The sequence below is a fragment of the Podarcis melisellensis genome (genome assembly GCF_964234715.1).
Source record: "Podarcis melisellensis genome assembly, chromosome: 2".
NCBI lineage: Eukaryota > Metazoa > Chordata > Lepidosauria > Squamata > Lacertidae > Podarcis > Podarcis melisellensis.
This window is the reverse complement of record NC_138529.1, coordinates 75,673,476-75,692,871: the sequence shown is the minus strand read 5'-3', so window position 1 is coordinate 75,692,871 and position 19,396 is coordinate 75,673,476. Positions and strand designations below refer to the sequence as shown.

Sequence of the window (19,396 nt, the reverse complement as noted above, 5' to 3'; positions counted from 1 at the left end):
GGTTACCTCATCAGGAAGTTAGCTTGGCTCAGGGGCAGATTTAGGGCTTTGCAAGTGGTGCACATGAGTGGGCGCCATCTCAGTGCCCAGTAAACGGGTCACAGGGCTTTGGGAAGGATGTGTGAGGCTCCTAGAGTCCTCCTGGCTCTTTCCCAAAGCCTAGTTAGTACTTTCCCAGCTTTAGGAAGGAAGTAGGAGGGCTCTAGGACCCTGGCAGAGCCTTGAGTCTTCTTCCCAAAGCTGGGCACCTCCTTACCCGCCTTTGGGAAGGCAGCAAGAGGGCTGGGGTTGGGAGCACATCAAATTTTGGCCTTGCACAGGGCACCATGACACCAAAGTCCACCACTGCCTGGCTTGATTAGCTTTTAACACTTGCTAGGATTATATGGGTCTCACACCCACAAACTCGTAATAAGATATTATAAAACAAGGATGGAAGGCACTTGAAGGCCAGCTGAACTGAGGCAGGATACGTTCTACTGAAATACATTTCATAAATTAGTGCATGTTGTTTGGGTTATAGGGGTCACATACTGTATATTTTTAATGTCAGTGCTTAATGGCATGAATACCACTCCATGTGAGGAACTGAAAGGGTGTTTGACTTTTTATATATTAATTTTATCAACTCTGCTACCTCATCCTACAAGCCATCTTAAGACTGTGACCAGCTGCTTTACCCATTACTATCTCTACTTTGCTCACCATCCAGCCTGATAAAGTGTTCTGGAGAACTTGAAAGGTTGCTCACTATTTTGTTACCTTTGGGTTAGTTTGAATAAAAGTATTGCCCATCCCTGGATTTCAGGATTTTTCATATGCACTGGATAGGGAACTGTTGAGCTGGATCCTGAATTTCCCCACCCCCTGCAGACCAATTTTGACGGGTGGGTGGGACTTGTTACCTGCCAGTCAATCACCTGACATCATAATGTTGTCAGGTGACAAACACAGCAACCTCCTTGGAAGATGCACTTTCAGCACCAGTAAGCTTTAAGCTCACCCTGTTTGTTCCTTGGTAGCTGTGTCCATACCTGCACCAGAATTGATGTCACAATTGTGTCAGCGGTGAGTCAGGTGGTAATGTGGTTTTAGAGGGCATGAACTTTTGGGCCAAACTGGGACTCATTAGACCCCAAGGCCAGGTGGTCCCTACCAGTGTTATAAACTAGTGTAACCTTGTTTGCTTATTGTGTGGTAATTTTTTGAAACTGAATTATATATAACTAGAATTTTCCATTGTAATGAAACAGATAAGTATTGGCTGTCTTTCATGTCTGCCACAATGTGAAGTAAAAGCATAAACAAAGTGTTTTTGGGTTTTTTAAAATAATGCCCAAGGAATCCTTCAAAATGTTCAGAACATCTCCATTAAGTGGAGACTGAAGCTGGGAGTATGTGGCGAGGGCACTGGGAGTATGTGGTGAGGAACAGAGAACACCTCTAGTTCTATACACTGAATCCTTCAGTTCTGGCCTTGCTCACAGGGCAATGGGATAGATGATCCACTGGGCTGACCCTGTGTGGCTGTTCCTACCTTCTAATCTTCCTCACTACAGAGTTAAATAGAAACTGACTGCATGTCAGATCCTATAAGAAACGAAAAGGATGACATTTGTATGCATTTGTGAGATAATAAGCTTTTATGTAAGTCTATCAATGGATAGCCAAATATTTTGCTTCTAGGACTCTTTTGCCACTGAAATTCTTGGTTGTTAGCATAATGAACTGAACTATAATCTGTAACTATGAGCAGCGCTTCTTGCTTTATCAAAACCACTTAACCAGAGTTCAGCACCAACACATTTTTATATACATTTTTTTAAAAGAATAGCCATCAGTTGTAAACTTAAAATATTAGATGTCCATAAAACTATTTTTTTTAAAAAAAAATTCCTGGGATTGGATCAGAGGGCATTAGATCTAGTTAACGAAGTTCTCCAACATGTATGTTGTCTGGATTGCTATTTTTAAGCTAAACCTGTGCTACGGAATTTAATGTAGACCTTTGTTCTAAGCAGGTTCTTAAGTTATGCTTTTAGTGCCAGTCTGTTAGTGTAGCTTGATGGCAACAGTAATATTCTGTAGAATCACAATTAGATTTATCGAAGCGATTTTACAAGTCTGCACAGGGACATGTGGCCCTTCAGGTAACCTGGGCCCAAGTTGTTTAGGGCTTCATAAGATCTTGAACATGACCTTATAGCTGATCAGCAGGCAGAGCAGTTCCCTGAGCACAGCTGTAATATGTGCACATCCAGATGCTCAACTCGATAACCTGGCTACAGCATTTTGCAGTAGCTGCTTCTAGATCAATCCTAAAGGAACCCCTACATGGAGTGCATTACAGTATTTCATGAGCCAGGAGTCAGCTTTGCCTGCTGAACAGCAGCCTGAAGGGGGAGAAGGTGGAGTGACTCCACCTGCAACTCACCGGCCTTCAAGAACACAGAGAAGATGCTGATGAGAACCAGCTGGCTTCAGCCTTCTTAAGCAGAGCCTCCAGCAGCAGTCATTTGCACTTCTGGGTCCTACCTTGCTACTTCCTGCTTGAGCCTTGACTCCATGACCTTCAGATTCCCTGACCCCTGGACTCCTTTGGATACTGACCTCAGAGACTCTTCTGGCTGGCTGGCCTCCCACTACACTGAGCCTCGCATGATGCTGCTCAGCAATGAGACTATGACACAGTAGTCCATTTGTGAGGTTACCAATGCATGAATCACAGTGGCTAAGCTATTACACAGGAAAAGATGTAGCTGATGTACCAAACTAAGCTGATAATAGGTACTCCTTGCCACAGAGGTCACCTAAGCCTCCAGGTACAGAGGTGGGTCTGGGAACACCCCCAAAGTACACACACACACTTCCTTCAGAAGGAATGAAACCCCACTCAGACTGGTGAACTTCCCAACTTCTGAGTCTGGGGACCACACACCCACAAAGTCTGTTGTACCAGTGTTCAGGCTTGGTTTGTTGGCCCTCATCCAGTCCTCCAAATATATGTATCTTTTTATTGAAGAACATCATTGCGTAAATTTCAAATGATAGCTGTGCCTTGGTTCATGAAGTGCAAGTTAGGTAGGTTTTCATTAAGGCTCAACCTAAACTAACCCCTCCCCCCTTAGTTATCTTGCAAGTGCAATGGGTTGCTCTTAAAGCACAAGTTTGTTCCTTGATTCATTTTTTAAAAACTCACTTTTAAAATGCAAACCAATATCTGCAGGGGGGTCCCCTCTTATGGACAAAGTGGGGTGTAGCCCTGCCAGGATTCTTAACTTCCAAAACGTCCAAAGCTGTGTGGTTTAGTCTTTCTCCTGCTACCTACAAACATATCAATCCATTTTTAGTGGCTGAGATCCTTTCTAGATCTCCTCTGCTTAGCCAATCATAAAAATCACTAGCAGGACTGAAACAGGACAGCACTCAAAAGCAATAAAAGAAAAACGGCAGGGCAGGTCTATGATCGCCCATCCTAAGACAATGAAAACAACACATTATTCATATGGGTGCTGCTGTTTCTGAATCTGGGTGTTTTTTTAGGGGGGGTGTATGTATGTTTGTGCATGTAAAAGAGGGAGGGAGGGAGATATTCTGTATCTTTTTTTGACCACAAGGCAGAGGGTGAGAGAAAAGCTCTATGCAGTTTTCCTTGGTTGAAGAGGTACAAAAGTAACATAATTGTGCTATAAAGCCCCTCCCTGGAAACAACCTTCATTACATTTGAGTTAGTTTACCTTCATTACATTTGAGTTAGTTTACCAGCACATTACTGATTTCTGCTTTGAAGGTGCCTCAAATACCAGCAGACAAAATGAGACTAAAGGAGGAGAATAAGAAGTTAGACCCAAGTATATATGAAAGCATCCTTTGGAGAAGCAGTTGACTGTTATACAGTACATATATTATTATTATTATTATTATTATTATTATTATTATTATTATTTTATTTTAAATAATACTATTAACAATTGTGGCCATCTTTTGATAGCCAAAATGACTTAGGTCTGCTGACTTTTAATGATTTCCCCCCACTGTTTATCTACATTGACAAGAACAGTCAACAAAATGACATGGGAAATTATTACATTTTCATTATCAAGAATGAAATATCCTTTATTCACAGAAAAGTTTTTTTAAAAAAGAAAAAAACTATTTTTGTTTTAAAATGAAAAAACAAACAAAATACAGCTCAGTTGTAGAATTTGGTACTGATCCAAGTACTTTAATAAGGCCACAAATCATTTTGACAAATAGCCAGAAATAAAGCAATCTTCTAGGAGACGAGAGACAGACATCATAATATCTGACAATGTCTGCCTAGCGATGCTTCTAAGGTACTGACAGGAGCATCAGGAGAGGAAAAGCCGGCACTTATTTGTCGACTTCAAATGACTTCAAATTCACAAATAATTTCTTTTCTAAGCATGACAAGCTCAAAAATTGCCTATCTTCTTTCCAATATCATCCATCTGGAGAAAACCTGGAAAGTATGAAACGGACATTTCAGATTCTCAGCTTTATATCTTTAGGGGGAGAGAAAAACAAACATCTGTATTGAAAACAACAAGAGAAGGCAAAGAAGAGACCTAAGTACCCAAAACTAGCAACCTGGTAAAAAATAATCCTGCATTAATTTAACCATCTCATTATCCATCAATTCATCAATTAATGAGAAAAGAAATTGCATTCAGACAATATCAAAAGGGGAAGGGCGAATGAGCAACGTTCTCCTGGGTCTGCTGATGTGCTTACCTTCAAAGTGACCAAGAGGTTTTGTTTTTCATCACACAAATCATCACTCCAGTGGTCTGCACTCTGTTTCCTCAAAACCACATGTCCTACACTGGGCTTTACTGTAAGCATGCAAGTTGGTGTAAGCATGACACGCATGGCACTGTGTTCTAAACCACTAAGCCTCTTGGGCTTGCTGATCAGAAGCGGTTTGAATCCGCACGATGGAGTGAGCTCCCATTGTTCTGTCCCAGCTCCTGCCAACCTTAGCAGTTCGAAAGCATGCCAGTGCAAGTAGATAAATAGCTATCAGTGTGGCGGGACGGCATTTCCATGCGCTCTGGTTTCTGAAATGGTGTTCCGTTGCGCCAGAAGTGGTTTAGTCATGCTGGCCACATGACCTGGAAATCTGTCTGTGGACAAATGCTGGCTCCCTTGGCCTGAAAGCGAGATGAGCACCGCAACCCCATAGTCCTCTTTGACTGAATTTTAACTGTCCAGGGGTCCTTCACCTTTACCATCCAAGTTGAGAGATCACTTACTGAGCAGCTGACAGGCTCATTTTGCTTTCTGCTTTTAAATAAATATTCGCAGAAAGATTTTTTGCCAGTAAAAGGAAGGCCTTTCCTTCAAACAAAATCAGTGAGCACACTTATGTCAGGCAGTTAGTAGACAGCCTCCCAGTTTCCCAGGATTTAACAAATTCCAGGGAAGATTTCATTAGGTAACTCCTACCATGGGCTTTTCTGGACCATGAAGCATGGGCAGCAGGGGAGGCTGCAGAGCACTGGAGAAAGATACACACACAGAGGGGGAAAGAGAGAGATTGGTCTCCTTGCAACAGTAAAGTAAGTCAAAACCACTTGTATCCACTGAAATTCTAAACAAACAAACAAACAAAACAACAACTCTAAAGCAGCTTGCTAATGAGACAGAAAAAATGCAAAACTCTTTCACGAGGGAAGAAAACTTTTGTGAAACGACATGGTATATTTTTGTAAGGTAAAGGTACCCCTGCCCATACGGGCAAGTCTTGCCAGACTCTATGGTTGTGCGCTCATCTCACTCTATAGGCTGGGAGCCAGCGCTGTCCGCAGACACTTCCGGGTCACGTGGCCAGCGTGACAAGCTGCATCTGGCGAGCCAGCGCAGCACACGGAACGCCGTTTGCCTTCCCACTAGTAAGCGGTCCCTATTTATCTACTTGCACCCAGAGGTGCTTTCGAACTGCTAGGTTGGCAGGCGCTGGGACCGGACGATGGGAGCGCACCCCGCTGCGGGGATTCGAACCGCCAACCATGCGATCGGCAAGTCCTAGGCACTGAGGTTTTACCCACAGCGCCACCCGCGTCCCTGTTTTTTTTGTAGAGTGCTACAAAGAACTGCTCATTCAGCAATGATTTCAGGTCTAATTGAATCTAAATTACCCATGTATGTTTAGGGCCCAAAGATCCACAATCCAAAACCTACAACAAATGGGTGAGGCTACAATCATATGCACATATATGGTGGGAGTAAACCCAACTGAACTGAATAGAGCTTATTTTGCAGTAGAGGAGTATAAGATTGCATCTGATTCCAGCTTCAGGGAAAATAGGATGACAAAGCAGGCCAGCAGGATGAGTGAAATTCACAGCTGGGTTGCCAGACCTCTAGGGCTGACCTGAAGTCTCCTGGTTTGCTTGCCCTCCCCCTTTCCCAGTGGCAGAGGGAGGATTTGAATCTTCAGATGGGGAAGAGTACTTCTATTTATTTCTTATGGAGACAATGCATGCAGCTTGCAAACTTTGGCCGGCAAAAACTGGATGTATATTGCACAGACTCGGGAAGAGGCAGTTCTTCCCTCTTCCCACCAGTCAGTTAATGTCTCCCAATTAACCTTCTTCTCCAGGGCTCAGTAGTAGGAGGGAGCTCAGCGAAAAATAATCAGGGCATGCCCCTAGGTGTCAAGGTTGGGTCTTGAAATCCCAGGATCTGGGAGGTTCCTGACCTGGAAACCCTAATCACAGCAAGGTTCAAAGTCTCCCTCCCCCCTAAAAAAAATATTCAGTTGCAAAGCAGAACAACTGTGTATTTTAAGAGAGTTGTGGATTATTTGTTTCTTTGTTTATATCTCACACTAGTTAGGCATGTATAATCACATCGGTCACATAGGTTGGGGAAAAACCTGTAACTGTATTACGGAGTGCACAAAGAGCACACAGAGGGAGAAGAGGGAGAAACAATTTGTTCTGAGAACAAATTTCATTCCCTACTTGCATAGCACTCCATAGCACTCTTAGCAGTATATTGAATTCTACCCATATTTCCCCATAAATTAGATTAACCAAGACATGCCCTAACACTTTGATTAACAATGACTTCTCTTAGAATTAAATGGATTCCAATGAAGTTTTCTATCGCCGAATGCATTTGAAATTAGGTATTATTGATAATTTAACTAGCATTGCTAATAGCTTTAGGATTTGCCTCAGATATATCTGGATAAAAAGGTCTGTGCCTTTATGATGATGATTATTTATTAAATTCGTATACTTCCCTATACCCATAGATTTCAGGGCGGTTCCTAAATGTTCATTTTGCATTGTTGTTAAACCTATTTTCAGTTATTTTCTATACTAAAACTATTTTTAGCTGTTTTAATTATGTTTGTAAATCACCTTGACACACACTTAAAAGATGATTCATAGATAAATAAAAATAACAGATAGGAAAGATGTTTTTTGAGAGCCAAAATAAGTTTTCAGTAGCAATGTGCAGCGTTTGCAGAAAAGTTTGTAGAAGCTTTGACAAGAACTTTCTCAAAACCCTGCTATTTAGATACCACCCTTGGTTTTTAGGAAATAGAATCTAGTTAACTGAAGAGCATTGGCAAATCAGAGCTCTGCAAAGTAAGAAATTGAAAACTAGAAAATAGATATTGTTGGCTTTTATGCTGTCACCTTAATTTCTGTGGAACAAAATCTAAAAGCTTGTCTAGAATGTGAATGACACAACTGGATGCTGTGGTTCACCAAAAGTAATGCCTTCAGTCTTTAAAAAGCATTATCAACAGTTAATGATTTCTAATTAAAGTTTCTGTAGCAATTACAACGTTGGCTTCTTTTCAGTTATTGAAACAGAATCCCCATTTCCCTCTTTCATGCGGTTGACATAATTTTGGCATGCAGGTGTAAGGCTGGAACGTTGTAACAGAATATTATAGAAGCAGAGAGAGCATTAGTAGTTTACGAAATGACTCACCGTGTAACCTTAAAATATAGTACAGCCTGAGACGGATGCAATGAAAATAATTCTTGGTGAAAATAAGCAGTGTCATTTTTCCTTAAAACTATCTCAAAGCAGTTTGTTCAATTTTTTTAAAAAAGTCAATTGTAATTTGAAGTCTTATTGATTTGGCATTTACCACACCTGTACACAATACAAAAAGTGGCCTACTGAAGCGCTGCAAATGTTCCTTCTTATGCTTTAGTGGGGGGTTTGTCCCTTTCAAAAAGGAGACTTTTTATGCTGTAATACAAGACCAAACACCGTGACAGGGAAAGAGTTGGAAGAGTTGTAGACTTTGTTGGTAAGGTTTGTGGCGTTTATCAGTAAGCTAGCAAAGTCCCCACAAAGTATGAGGGACTATATTTATATTCAACTCTATATTCTTGTCTGCCATTGACTTTGACCTGGAAGGGACTCACGAGCAGACAGGTGGTGGTGGTGGAGACAGGTCTAAAATAAGCTACAGACAGGAAAAACATATCCTTTGTAGACTCTTCCCCTCTCCCCTCTACAGGAGAACATACATGATAAATTTTGACCCAGATTTTCTTTTTGTGTCTCTGCCCTCCTCCCAAACTTTTGAAGAATTCTGTTTCTCTCCCCAGAAAATATTCTGTGAAATCCCTCCCACAGTTCCCGAGAATCTGGAATTTGCCATATTTCAACTAGCTTTGAGTGGGCTTTGATTCTTATCAAAGTGAAAATAAATGTAAAGCAATATTTTAGAATTCTAGAAAGTTAAAAGAGGAACAATTTGTATAAAATGAAACTGTAAATATTCTTTAAATCAATTGAAAAGAAAGGGCTTGTAAAGGATACCAAAATAAGGAATGTGGTCATTAGAGCTGGGTACTATTTATGACTATTTTCTTGCAATTTAAATCCTGCGGGCAGAATTACCATCATCACTCAAAGCACTGAGAGTTACTGCGGTCTTGTGGAGAGGATTTAGACATGGCAGTTTTGAGCCCACACGTCTTTCTTAAACAGCCATCCACTTGCCTAGTGGCATTTCAGTCCATGTCCCTTTCCCTCACCAGTACAACAAAAAGGGCTTAGGTGGCATCAGTTATTGAGTATTTGTAGTCAGCTGTGTTTTATCATGCTTATGTACTTTCATTGTTGTATATTTGCTCTGGTTTCAATTCACTTTGGGACTTTTTGTAGTGGGAAGTGATATATATATATATATATATATATGCTTTCGTAGATTTTCACGGGTACAGGAATGCAGGTTTTGGTGTCCTCGGGTGTCTTCCCGTGTAAAAGTTGGGGTGTCTAGGCGACGTTTCGACGAGGTCTCACTCGTCATCTTCAGGCTGGTGCTTTCGGCTTCTTGTTACTGGAACAGAGCAGGATCTCAGTGTTTGAGTTCCTATAAATACTGTTGAGGGGGTGTGGTGTATAGCCTCCAATGTTCTGGGCAGAGAGGAAGTTCCCAGGCTAGTGTGCCTTTTCTTCTTTTGTTCCTTAATTACTTGAGGGATATCTTGAGTGATTTCTTGGGTGATATCCTGAGTACCACTTAGGTGGGTCATTAGGTGTGGATTAGTTGCTAAAGTCTTTGTGTCTTGACCTCTTGAACTTTGTGAAGAGTTTTTCTGAGAAGATGGCTGTACTGCACTTAGTTGTGCTCTGGCTTGGCTTCGTGTATAGGGGCGAGCTGTGGTTTTGTGGCCTGTGTCAGCCAGATCTGTGTAGGGATTGCAGGGGGGTGCAGCATCCGGAGGTGCCACCATGGTTTGGCTACTGGATGGTGTCTGTAATTTATCTGTGGAGAGGGTCTGGGTTTGGGTCTGGTGTGGTTGATTGGTGATGGCGTTCTGTGTGCCTCTGGATCTGGTGTCAGTTTTTGTGGGGAGGGCTAATTTCCAGATGTCTGGCAAGCGGGATGTGTCGTCACGCTTGTTCATGTTGTGAGGGTGTTTCTCTATCTCGATGGCTTCCATGATTATTCTCTTGTGGTGATGTTCCATGTTAAAGAGCAATTTGGAATCTGCAAAATTAATTTCGTGTCCTGTTTCTTTCATGTGTTGGAAAAGAGAGGAAGTTTTTTCTTCTTTTTTGACGGCATTCTTGTGTTCTGCGATACGTGCATTTATTCGTCTGTTTGTTTGTCCAATGTACGTGGCTGGGCAGACTTTGTATGAAATACCCTGCAAAGTCTGCCCAGCCACGTACATTGGACAAACAAACAGACGAATAAATGCACGTATCGCAGAACACAAGAATGCCGTCAAAAAGGAAGAAAAAACTTCCTCTCTTTTCCAACACATGAAAGAAACAGGACACGAAATTAATTTTGCAGATTCCAAATTGCTCTTTAACATGGAACATCACCACAAGAGAATAATCATGGAAGCCATCGAGATAGAGAAACACCCTCACAACATGAACAAGCGTGACGACACATCCCGCTTGCCAGACATCTGGAAATTAGCCCTCCCCACAAAAACTGACACCAGATCCAGAGGCACACAGAACGCCATCACCAATCAACCACACCAGACCCAAACCCAGACCCTCTCCACAGATAAATTACAGACACCATCCAGTAGCCAAACCATGGTGGCACCTCCGGATGCTGCACCCCCCTGCAATCCCTACACAGATCTGGCTGACACAGGCCACAAAACCACAGCTCGCCCCTATACACGAAGCCAAGCCAGAGCACAACTAAGTGCAGTACAGCCATCTTCTCAGAAAAACTCTTCACAAAGTTCAAGAGGTCAAGACACAAAGACTTTAGCAACTAATCCACACCTAATGACCCACCTAAGTGGTACTCAGGATATCACCCAAGAAATCACTCAAGATATCCCTCAAGTAATTAAGGAACAAAAGAAGAAAAGGCACACTAGCCTGGGAACTTCCTCTCTGCCCAGAACATTGGAGGCTATACACCACACCCCCTCAACAGTATTTATAGGAACTCAAACACTGAGATCCTGCTCTGTTCCAGTAACAAGAAGCCGAAAGCACCAGCCTGAAGATGACGAGTGAGACCTCGTCGAAACGTCGCCTAGACACCCCAACTTTTACACGGGAAGACACCCGAGGACACCAAAACCTGCATATATATATATATATATATATGTGTGTGTGTGTGTGTGTGTGTGTGTGAGAGAGAGAGAGAGAGAGAGAGAGAGATAAACCCAAACTTAGTGATTTGTCACATGGTGTTGCTGTGATGATAACTAACATAAATGCAGAAAGCACTTCATCATATTCACAGTAATAATCATTACTAAAATACATAATAATATCCTCCCACACAGTGTAACTCATAGGTGCCAACTCCCTGGGGCCCTGGGTGCCTGAGCACCCATAAAATTCCCCATGAAGGGGCCAGGCACCCACAAATTTTGGTGCCAGGGCCACGCACACCTCATGGAACCCATGGTCCCAGTTGTCTGAATCTTGCTTATCTCACATTTTTGGTCATCCAGATAAACTATATCCCAATTCCTACTCCTCTCCTTCCCCACCTTCCATATTGTTACTTTACATGGAAACAACATAAGGATTGTTGAATGTTTTCTACATTTTCCATACCATTTGTGTATATGATGCTGATCTGTATTACCCAAATGTTTCCAAAGACATTAGAAGAGTATTGTGTGGAAATAAAGACGCCTAAGATTCCTAAAAACAGAGTTCCTTGGCCAGAATATTGAGGCTTCCAGTCATACATTGTGCTGTGAAGCAATAAATTGGAGACTTCAGAGCTCAGCTAGCCAGTGAAGCATACCTAATACTACTGCCATTCCTGCAAGGTGATTCTGGCATGCTATTACAGACCATGAATGCCAACAGAAAGTGGAATTCAAAGCTAGGGAAAGGTACTCTTCTGCCAATAGCAATTGCAGCAGGGAGGGCCAAGCAATGGGCCTTTACATTACTATCACTTAGATTACTATTATAGACTCAACCTTTCTATCTGGAAACCCTTTTTTTAAAAATTGGGTGATGGAGTGGATATTATTATTATTTATTGAGTTTATATGCCACCCTATACTCAGGGGTCACAGAATAAAATTAACATAAAACCTCAAAATACCTAATAAAAATAAAACAATAACCCAATAGCCCCCCCAAAAAAACACATTTTAAAAGGGCATAGGATGTCAATCAAATCAACCTAAGGTCTGGTTGAAAAGGAAAAGGTGTATAATGAAGGCGCCAAGCGAACTGCCCTGGGGAGAGCATTCCATAGATGGGGAGCCACTGCAGAGAGGGCCTGTTCTCATGTTGCCCCCCCCCCCCCGATATGGAAGAATATTTCAGTACACCCTGTTTTTAATAGTATATAGGTCATTATTCACCAATCCCCTTAACCTTTCCTTGGGGTGGGGAGGATGGCAAGCTGACCTACCTATTCTGGACCACTCCAACCTCCCGAGCCATCCGACTGTGAGGTCACTTGGAATCCTTGGAAAAATCTTGGAATTTTGGATCCCCAGAGATATGTAGCACTAGTAGGAGCACTTTTGGACAGAAGGTGGGTATAGAGTGCTCTCACTCTGCTCCCTTTTACACTAGTTATATTTTTTAATGCTTTGAAAGCAGTGTCAGGGCAGGACTTTGGGGCAGAAGCCAAAGAGCTCCACTCAGCAGAAGGAGCAGGAGTACCCCTGTTCCCGGTGGGCCTGGCTTTGCTCATTTTGAAGTGAAGCAATGCAAAGAGCAATTGCTCTTTGGCAATGCGATGCGTGATTATTGGTTGTGTTGTCTGCCTTAGAACTCTGTTTTCAGTTGTTTTCAGTATGTTCTACAGAGTATACTAGATCTAGGATAACAGACATTACAAAAGCAGCATAAGTCTCCAGTGGTCTCGGCTTCTTTGGAAAAAAACGAAGGCTGCAACCCAATATTCACATACTAATAGAGAGTAAGCCACATTGGATGCAGGGAGGCTTCTAAATAAGATTGCACTGTAAAACCTGTACCACTCAGGACAGTGGGGTGAGACACTACCATGCAAGTGTATCAGAATTGGCTGGTAGAATCCCAGTGGTCCTGCTGTAGTGTTGCTTTACCATACAAACTTTGCTTGTATTTATTAAGTGGGTTTTCATCGTGGCAATTATGTGTACAGGCTTTTTATTAAGTGCTAGCCTAAAACACCTGGCTTAAAAAAAAAACCTTTTGCAAGGTATTTGCCAAATATGTGTTTTGAAACTTAGGTCACTTAACGTGCCTACCTATTTTCTAAAAAGAGATTACCTTTCAAGTAAATACAAAACAAGTATACATCTGACAGATTCTATGTTGTGTTCTTCAGAGGCCCAAGGCATGTTACTTTCCATTTTTTTTGTACAGGAACCACTACCTCCTTCCATAGCAATCAAATAAGAAGAATATGGTAGAGAGGGTTGGCAACACAACACAGGGAGATGTGACTTGATTTGACATACAATCACATTTATCTTCAGCTAATTTGCAAACTTACAAATGGCCACAGTTACAGCAGTAGTATTTTCCTCCTGCCCTGATGTTATGTTGTTGGTATGCACCAAGTAAGAACACAACTAGTTGCCCACAGTGGTTAATTTTTTATGAATAATAAATATTTAAATTGATTCCTATCCCTGTCCTGTCATCACACCTAAAGTATATGAACCTTGTCTAGTCAGCTAAGATACCTGAGGCCAGCTGCCCATGGGATAACATCATAGAACTGAGAAGTTCTGAAGTACCAGGTCCAAAATTAGTATCCTTATAAAACGTCTTTCAAATTTTATGGAGGTAACAAAAAGCAGTTCACAATTGCAGAAGCTGAACAGGACAGGTGCAATTCTGCATTTTAGACTTCAAACATGACATATAATCAGAATTAACAAGGAAGGATAGATATGTTTATCATGCCATTTGAAACAGGAAAAACTCCAGTATTAAAAATAACAAGGTGTAATAGAGTTGTCCCCAGAAAAACTGTGCGTTTACTGAATGCTTTATAAATATATACATTTTTAAAGATGGGCTCTCCCCCAGTTTTATTTCTTATCGAGAGGAGCAGGCTTGATTGAAAAGCTTATTCATATAATGTGGAAGTGGCTTACCAAAAAGAAAAAGAATGGGGGGACGGGGCAGGAATACAACCCTCAGAAAAATGCATACAATGAGTTATCCAAGCTCACCAGTCCCTGGATGATAAGGGTGATGTGAATGTTGCAAGCAAGAATACAAACAATTGAGAATGTGCAACGAAGCAGGCTGCTCTTGGACCTGATTGATAGCTTACATCCACTTGCTGGATTCACAGCATCTGCAGGTAAGATTTCATGCTCCATTAACTAATTCTGAGCATGCTGTGTCCCATTTTGCCAGGAACAATTAGGAATGGGCAAGCCCAGCTCAGACAAAATAAGACAAGAAGGACGCCAAACAACCATTCTGTTTTCCAAACTAGCTTGCCCTGATATCCTGGAGATTTGGAAAGCTATTTGGAGATCCCAAAGATCAGCAGAAAAAGACTAAGCCATTTAAATGCTGCATAACATTTTGCACAAGGACGCATTGATTTGCTGCTGAGCATATACACTCACGAGGAAACCATAACCCATGCTGATTTCTAATGTATGTCCCTTATATGATACATGCACTATCATGTAACTCAATGCAATTTCATCAAATTTAGAGTTTACCTTTTAAAATTGGCACTTAAGATATCTTGGGTATATGCTTACAACCATTCAGCTAAAATAATGAGTGCAGATACAAAGCCTTTTTCCTAGGCGATAAATGCCAGCCTGCCATGCCATTGTATGTCTCACCTTGCATTTCTGAAATGATGCAATGTATTGGTAATGCATGGCCTTTTATGTTTAGGAAAGAGATGGGGAAAATTTCATGCAGGTGGTGAGTTTCTTGTTTTGTTTTATGGTCTTCTGATGTCATCTTTGCATATGTTGCTGATGGAACTGCAGTGCTTCCCCACTACCACCCTCAGGGCACATCTCAGAAAAGCATGATATTCTCTTAGAGGAAAGCTGCTGGCACTAGGATAGTGGGCAGGGACAGACCTCTCTCTTCCTCCTGTATGCCTTTGCAGCTCCCCCCAGTTAACAGGAAACAGGGGTGTACGTTTTTGTTTGTTATATGTGAAGGGTGGTGTTTTGTTTTATGTATTGATGTGTTAAATTTTGATGGTCGTTGCTTTTAACCATTTTGTAGGTTTTTAAACTTGATGCATAATTTATTTATTTATTAAATTATTTCCATGTTACAAAATTGTACACACATAAGTTTTTAAAAATGACAGGACTAACAAAATTGGTGGGGGTATTATTATTACATATTATTTAACAGGACACAATAATGAAATGATTACAGTAAATCACTAACATGAGTTCCTCAATAAATAAAACGTCTACACCTTTTCCTTAATAAAGCACTAGAGCTCTGGGGGTTTTTTTGACATCCTTCTTTGGTATCTCTGCATGCAACCACTTCAGTAAGCCCTCCTTTCAACCTGAAATCCAGAACAAAGAACTATAATTTAATTCCAAGCGGTGTGTTGTTATTTTCAGCCATCGTACCAGGACATTCTGGATGTCAAAAACTCTAACTTGAGGTCATTAAGAATAGCAATAATACTGCATTGTGGGGATTTTTACATTGAAATACTGATATCAGGGTGAAAGCTGTGACTTACTAGCGTCATTACACTGAAATACACACATGGTTTGATACTGCAGTAGCATCCAATCATACATATTGGTCAGTTACTTGTAGGTCTTTGGGTAACAAGTGTCTAATAAGTCATCATCATCATCGGAGTAGGTGGTAAATGTCTTGTTCAAAGTTATGACCCAAGGGATTGGGAACACATGTTCCATGTAAACATTTAAAATCATTTGCAGAACTCAAAAAGCATTGTGTGGATTTAATGCAGAACATTGTAGCAGATGAACTGGGAGAGGGGTGGCAGTTCTCTTTGTAAAAATGTACAACCTACTTTTTGAACTTGGAGGTAATACTGTATCTCAAAGGGGAAACACAAAAAATAGCAATAAAAGTGTTGAATGGCAGCCAACATCTGACTCCCTTTTTATGATACTCAAAAACCAATAATACAATCAAGCTCCTAATCAAGGAAGCAATCAGAAGCTCTAGAACAGTTACATAAAACAAATAATCAAGAGAGCTGTTTATAATCACACTTTAAAACACAGTGAATGGAAACTCGTTGAACAGGAACTGGGAGAAACTGTGAAGGCTTTCAGTAGCTACTGAATTAAGATCGGACAAGCTAATGAAAGTTCTCAGAATACGAGTACCTCTGTGTCCCTGAAGCTTTTGGAACAAACTACAGCAAAATCCTAGAAGACAAAGTTAGAAGCTTTAGTAAAATTTGATAAACTTTCGCTTAGGTACACTAATAATAGCTTCTTCTTTTTCTGATGTTCAGAAGTGAACACTTTTGCTTATGAGGCAAAAATGGCAGGATCCTCGCACTAGAGCAGGGGTCCTCAAACTTTTTAAACGGGACCAGTTCACTGTCCCTCAGACACTGTTGGGGGCCGGACTATAGTTTGAAAAAAATATGAACAAATTCCTTTGCACACTGCACATATTTTATTTGTAGTGCAAAAAACAACAACAGGAAAAACAATACAATATTTAAAATGAAGAATGGTTTAAATCAACATAAACCTATAAGTATTTCAATGGGAAGAATGGGCCTGCTTTTAGCCATTGAGATGGACAATATCTGGTTCCATATTTGTCAAAGAGTCCTCCCCTGGTCTTACTCAGCTTCATGAAGAAGGCGGAAATACCTCACAATCTGAGGAGGACAATTGTCTATGTTGAGTATAACCTTGTTTGATTTCTTGTGATGTTCTGTTTTCTTGTTTGCTACTTCACAAAATACTAATAAACCTCTGCATGGGGGGTGGGGAGAGAGAAATGAGAATGGCGCCTTGGCTGAGGTAAAAGTAAAAGCCGTCCTTCACAGCGCAGCGCAGGCTAGGCTAGGCCCGCCCCGGTCTCCCTCACCTGGGAGGGCAGCCACCACAAGCCCAGCCAAGTGCTCCTTTGAGCCAAAAGAATGGGCAGATGAGTGCGCGCGTGTTTTTTAACCTCCCTTCCCTTCCCTCTCCGAATGGCAGCAAAAGGCTCCTCATGATGGCACCTGTGATGTCACTTACCGTCTTCTTCCTTCCTTTCTTTTCCACTTCGCTCGCTCACGCCCCCCACCCTCTTCTCTTCTCCTCTCCTCCACGCTGCATGTGTAGCAATCGCCTCACATGGGGTTCCTGACATCAGTTCTGGTCCCTGCATGCGTAGACCCTGCACGCGTAGACCCGTTAGACAGTGGCAGGTTCTGCATTTGCCGGGCAGGCCGGGTTCAGGAACATGGTGGGCCAGATGTGGCCCACAGACTGTAGTTTGAGGACCCCTGCACTAGAGGATCAGCAGCATTGGGCCAACCCCAAGTTTTGCAAAAGTATAAAACCCTAAGGTAGGAGGGGGCAGCCCTATGAGGTCAGCCATGCTCAGTAGCCATGGAATGCTGACTGATTGTTGGGGGGGGGGATAGATTGGATTGAATATTATGGAATAGGGTTGGGGTCTGACTTGAATAGTGCAACACTTTGCTGAAGGTGTCTTTTTTGTTTATAGTTTGTTTATGAAATTTATATGCCGCCCTTCCTCTGAAGATCACAGGGAAATGAATAAATTTGCAGCTTTTGCCTTCAACAAACAGTACAATAAGAATTGAAAAAATGATATGGTGTTTTGCTATTGTCAGCGTTCAACATCTTCATAAAAAAAATAAGCATGTGTCGCTGTGGAGTAAAGGCTTTTCAGTAGCTTAATGTCTGAATGAATTAAGCTTGAAAGACTGAAAACACATCATTTATACTTGCTGTAAGCAAAAGAATAGCTTTGATAATGTCAGATCTTGTTAATTTTTTTAATGTCCCTAATAGTGCACAGACCTTTCATTGGGTAGTTTGTTCCAGTAAAGTGAAGAGCAAATTCTGACTGATGCAGCCAGAATTTGAGCGTTGAGCAAATCTTGGGCATGAAACAGCTAACGTGTGGCATTTTAATTTCCCATTTATTTTGGTGGGAAAGAGTTAAATGTGTGCCATGTGCCTGAATCAAGACCCAGATTTTGTTCAGCTGGTTGCTGGATTGCCATGGGATGCTGATGGGAAAAGAAACAGGAAGCTGGGGAGGGGGGTGGAGTGAAATGGTTGGAATCCTGAACAGAAACACTATACACAGCAGCATTCCCACTTGTATTTGCTAATAGTGATTTTTATGGCACCATCATCATGCCAGCAAACCCACAAGCGTGCAGAAGTACGAAAAAATATTTAGTATATAATCCCCCCCCCCCAAAGGGATGGGAGTTGGGGAAACCCATTTACAGCTGAATGAAGACTGCATTATGTGGCCAGAGAATGACGACTGAATGTTTGGGGAGCAGAGGGAGCCTGGGAATAGAAAACCAGGTTAGGATGGACTTCTTGAACAGAAGCACTCTGCAAGGTGCATCATTTCTTGCAACCCCCACTTGGGTTAACCAGATTCACTAAGACATATTTATGTATATTGGAGTGGAGAAAGCATGCAGCAAGTTGAACCAGGAGAGCTTTGCCATGTCCCTTCCAATGAACAAGAGCTCAAGGCTTGTTTAAAATGAGGTCATATTCCTGATCATCTTGGCAAAGCATCTTTGAGAGACCTGTTCTCAATGAACCTTTCACACTGCTTTTAAATCCAACCGTAACACTACTCCTCACAATATCCGCTGGCAATGAATGCTAGAATAAACAAACCTCCTTCCTTTTATTTCCTTGAAATCTGCTGCCAGTCAATTTCATCCTTGCTTTTGTACTTTGGAGAAGAGTGAGTAATTGCTCTTTAGTCACTCTCATCATCCCGTTTCCTTTTTGTGTAGGCAATGCTCACATCCTCATTTGAGGTACATTTCCAGGCAGTCACAGTACTAGCTTGAGAAAAAGGCAATGAAACCACCTGCCATGTTTTAGGTCGTATAGTGTGCATAACCACAGAAAATGGGGTGAAGGTAAACTTAAGCAAATTCTCTTCCTCCCCTGCATGTATGCACACCGTTCAAAGGAGGAAGCCTCACCATAACACTAGAATTTGTGGATATCCAATGAAGCTGAATCTTGGAAGATTTGGGACAGATAAAATAAAATACTTCTTAACACAGCACATAGTTAAACTGGAACACGCTCCCTGAGGAAGCAGTGATTGCCATCACGTTGGATGGCTTTAAAAGAGAATAGGGCAAATTCATGGAGGAGATGACTATCAATGGTTACTAGCCATGGTGGCTGTGCTCTGCCTCCATGGCTGGAGGCAGCAATGCTTCTGAATACCAGTTGCTAGAAACCAGAAGAGG

The 19,396-nt window shown here is 41.7% G+C and overlaps 3 long non-coding RNA genes across 3 annotated transcripts in view; 2 read left to right on the top strand and 1 right to left on the bottom strand.

Moving 5' to 3' along the window:
- Positions 1–2,637, bottom strand: part of LOC309364306 — a 53,661-nt gene extending 51,024 nt beyond the window's left edge. Inside the window, exon 1 of the long non-coding RNA XR_014165812.1 lies at positions 2,536–2,637. This is a non-coding gene — a long non-coding RNA (uncharacterized lncRNA). The remainder of the gene's footprint in view (positions 1–2,535) is intronic.
- Positions 1–19,396, top strand: part of LOC309364312 — a 768,778-nt gene that overhangs the window by 98,297 nt on the left and 651,085 nt on the right. The gene's annotated exons all lie outside the window — the stretch shown is intronic.
- On the top strand, positions 979–18,816 carry LOC309364315. Its single transcript, XR_014165820.1, has 2 exons — positions 979–1,068; positions 18,583–18,816. It is a non-coding gene; the product is annotated as an uncharacterized lncRNA (long non-coding RNA).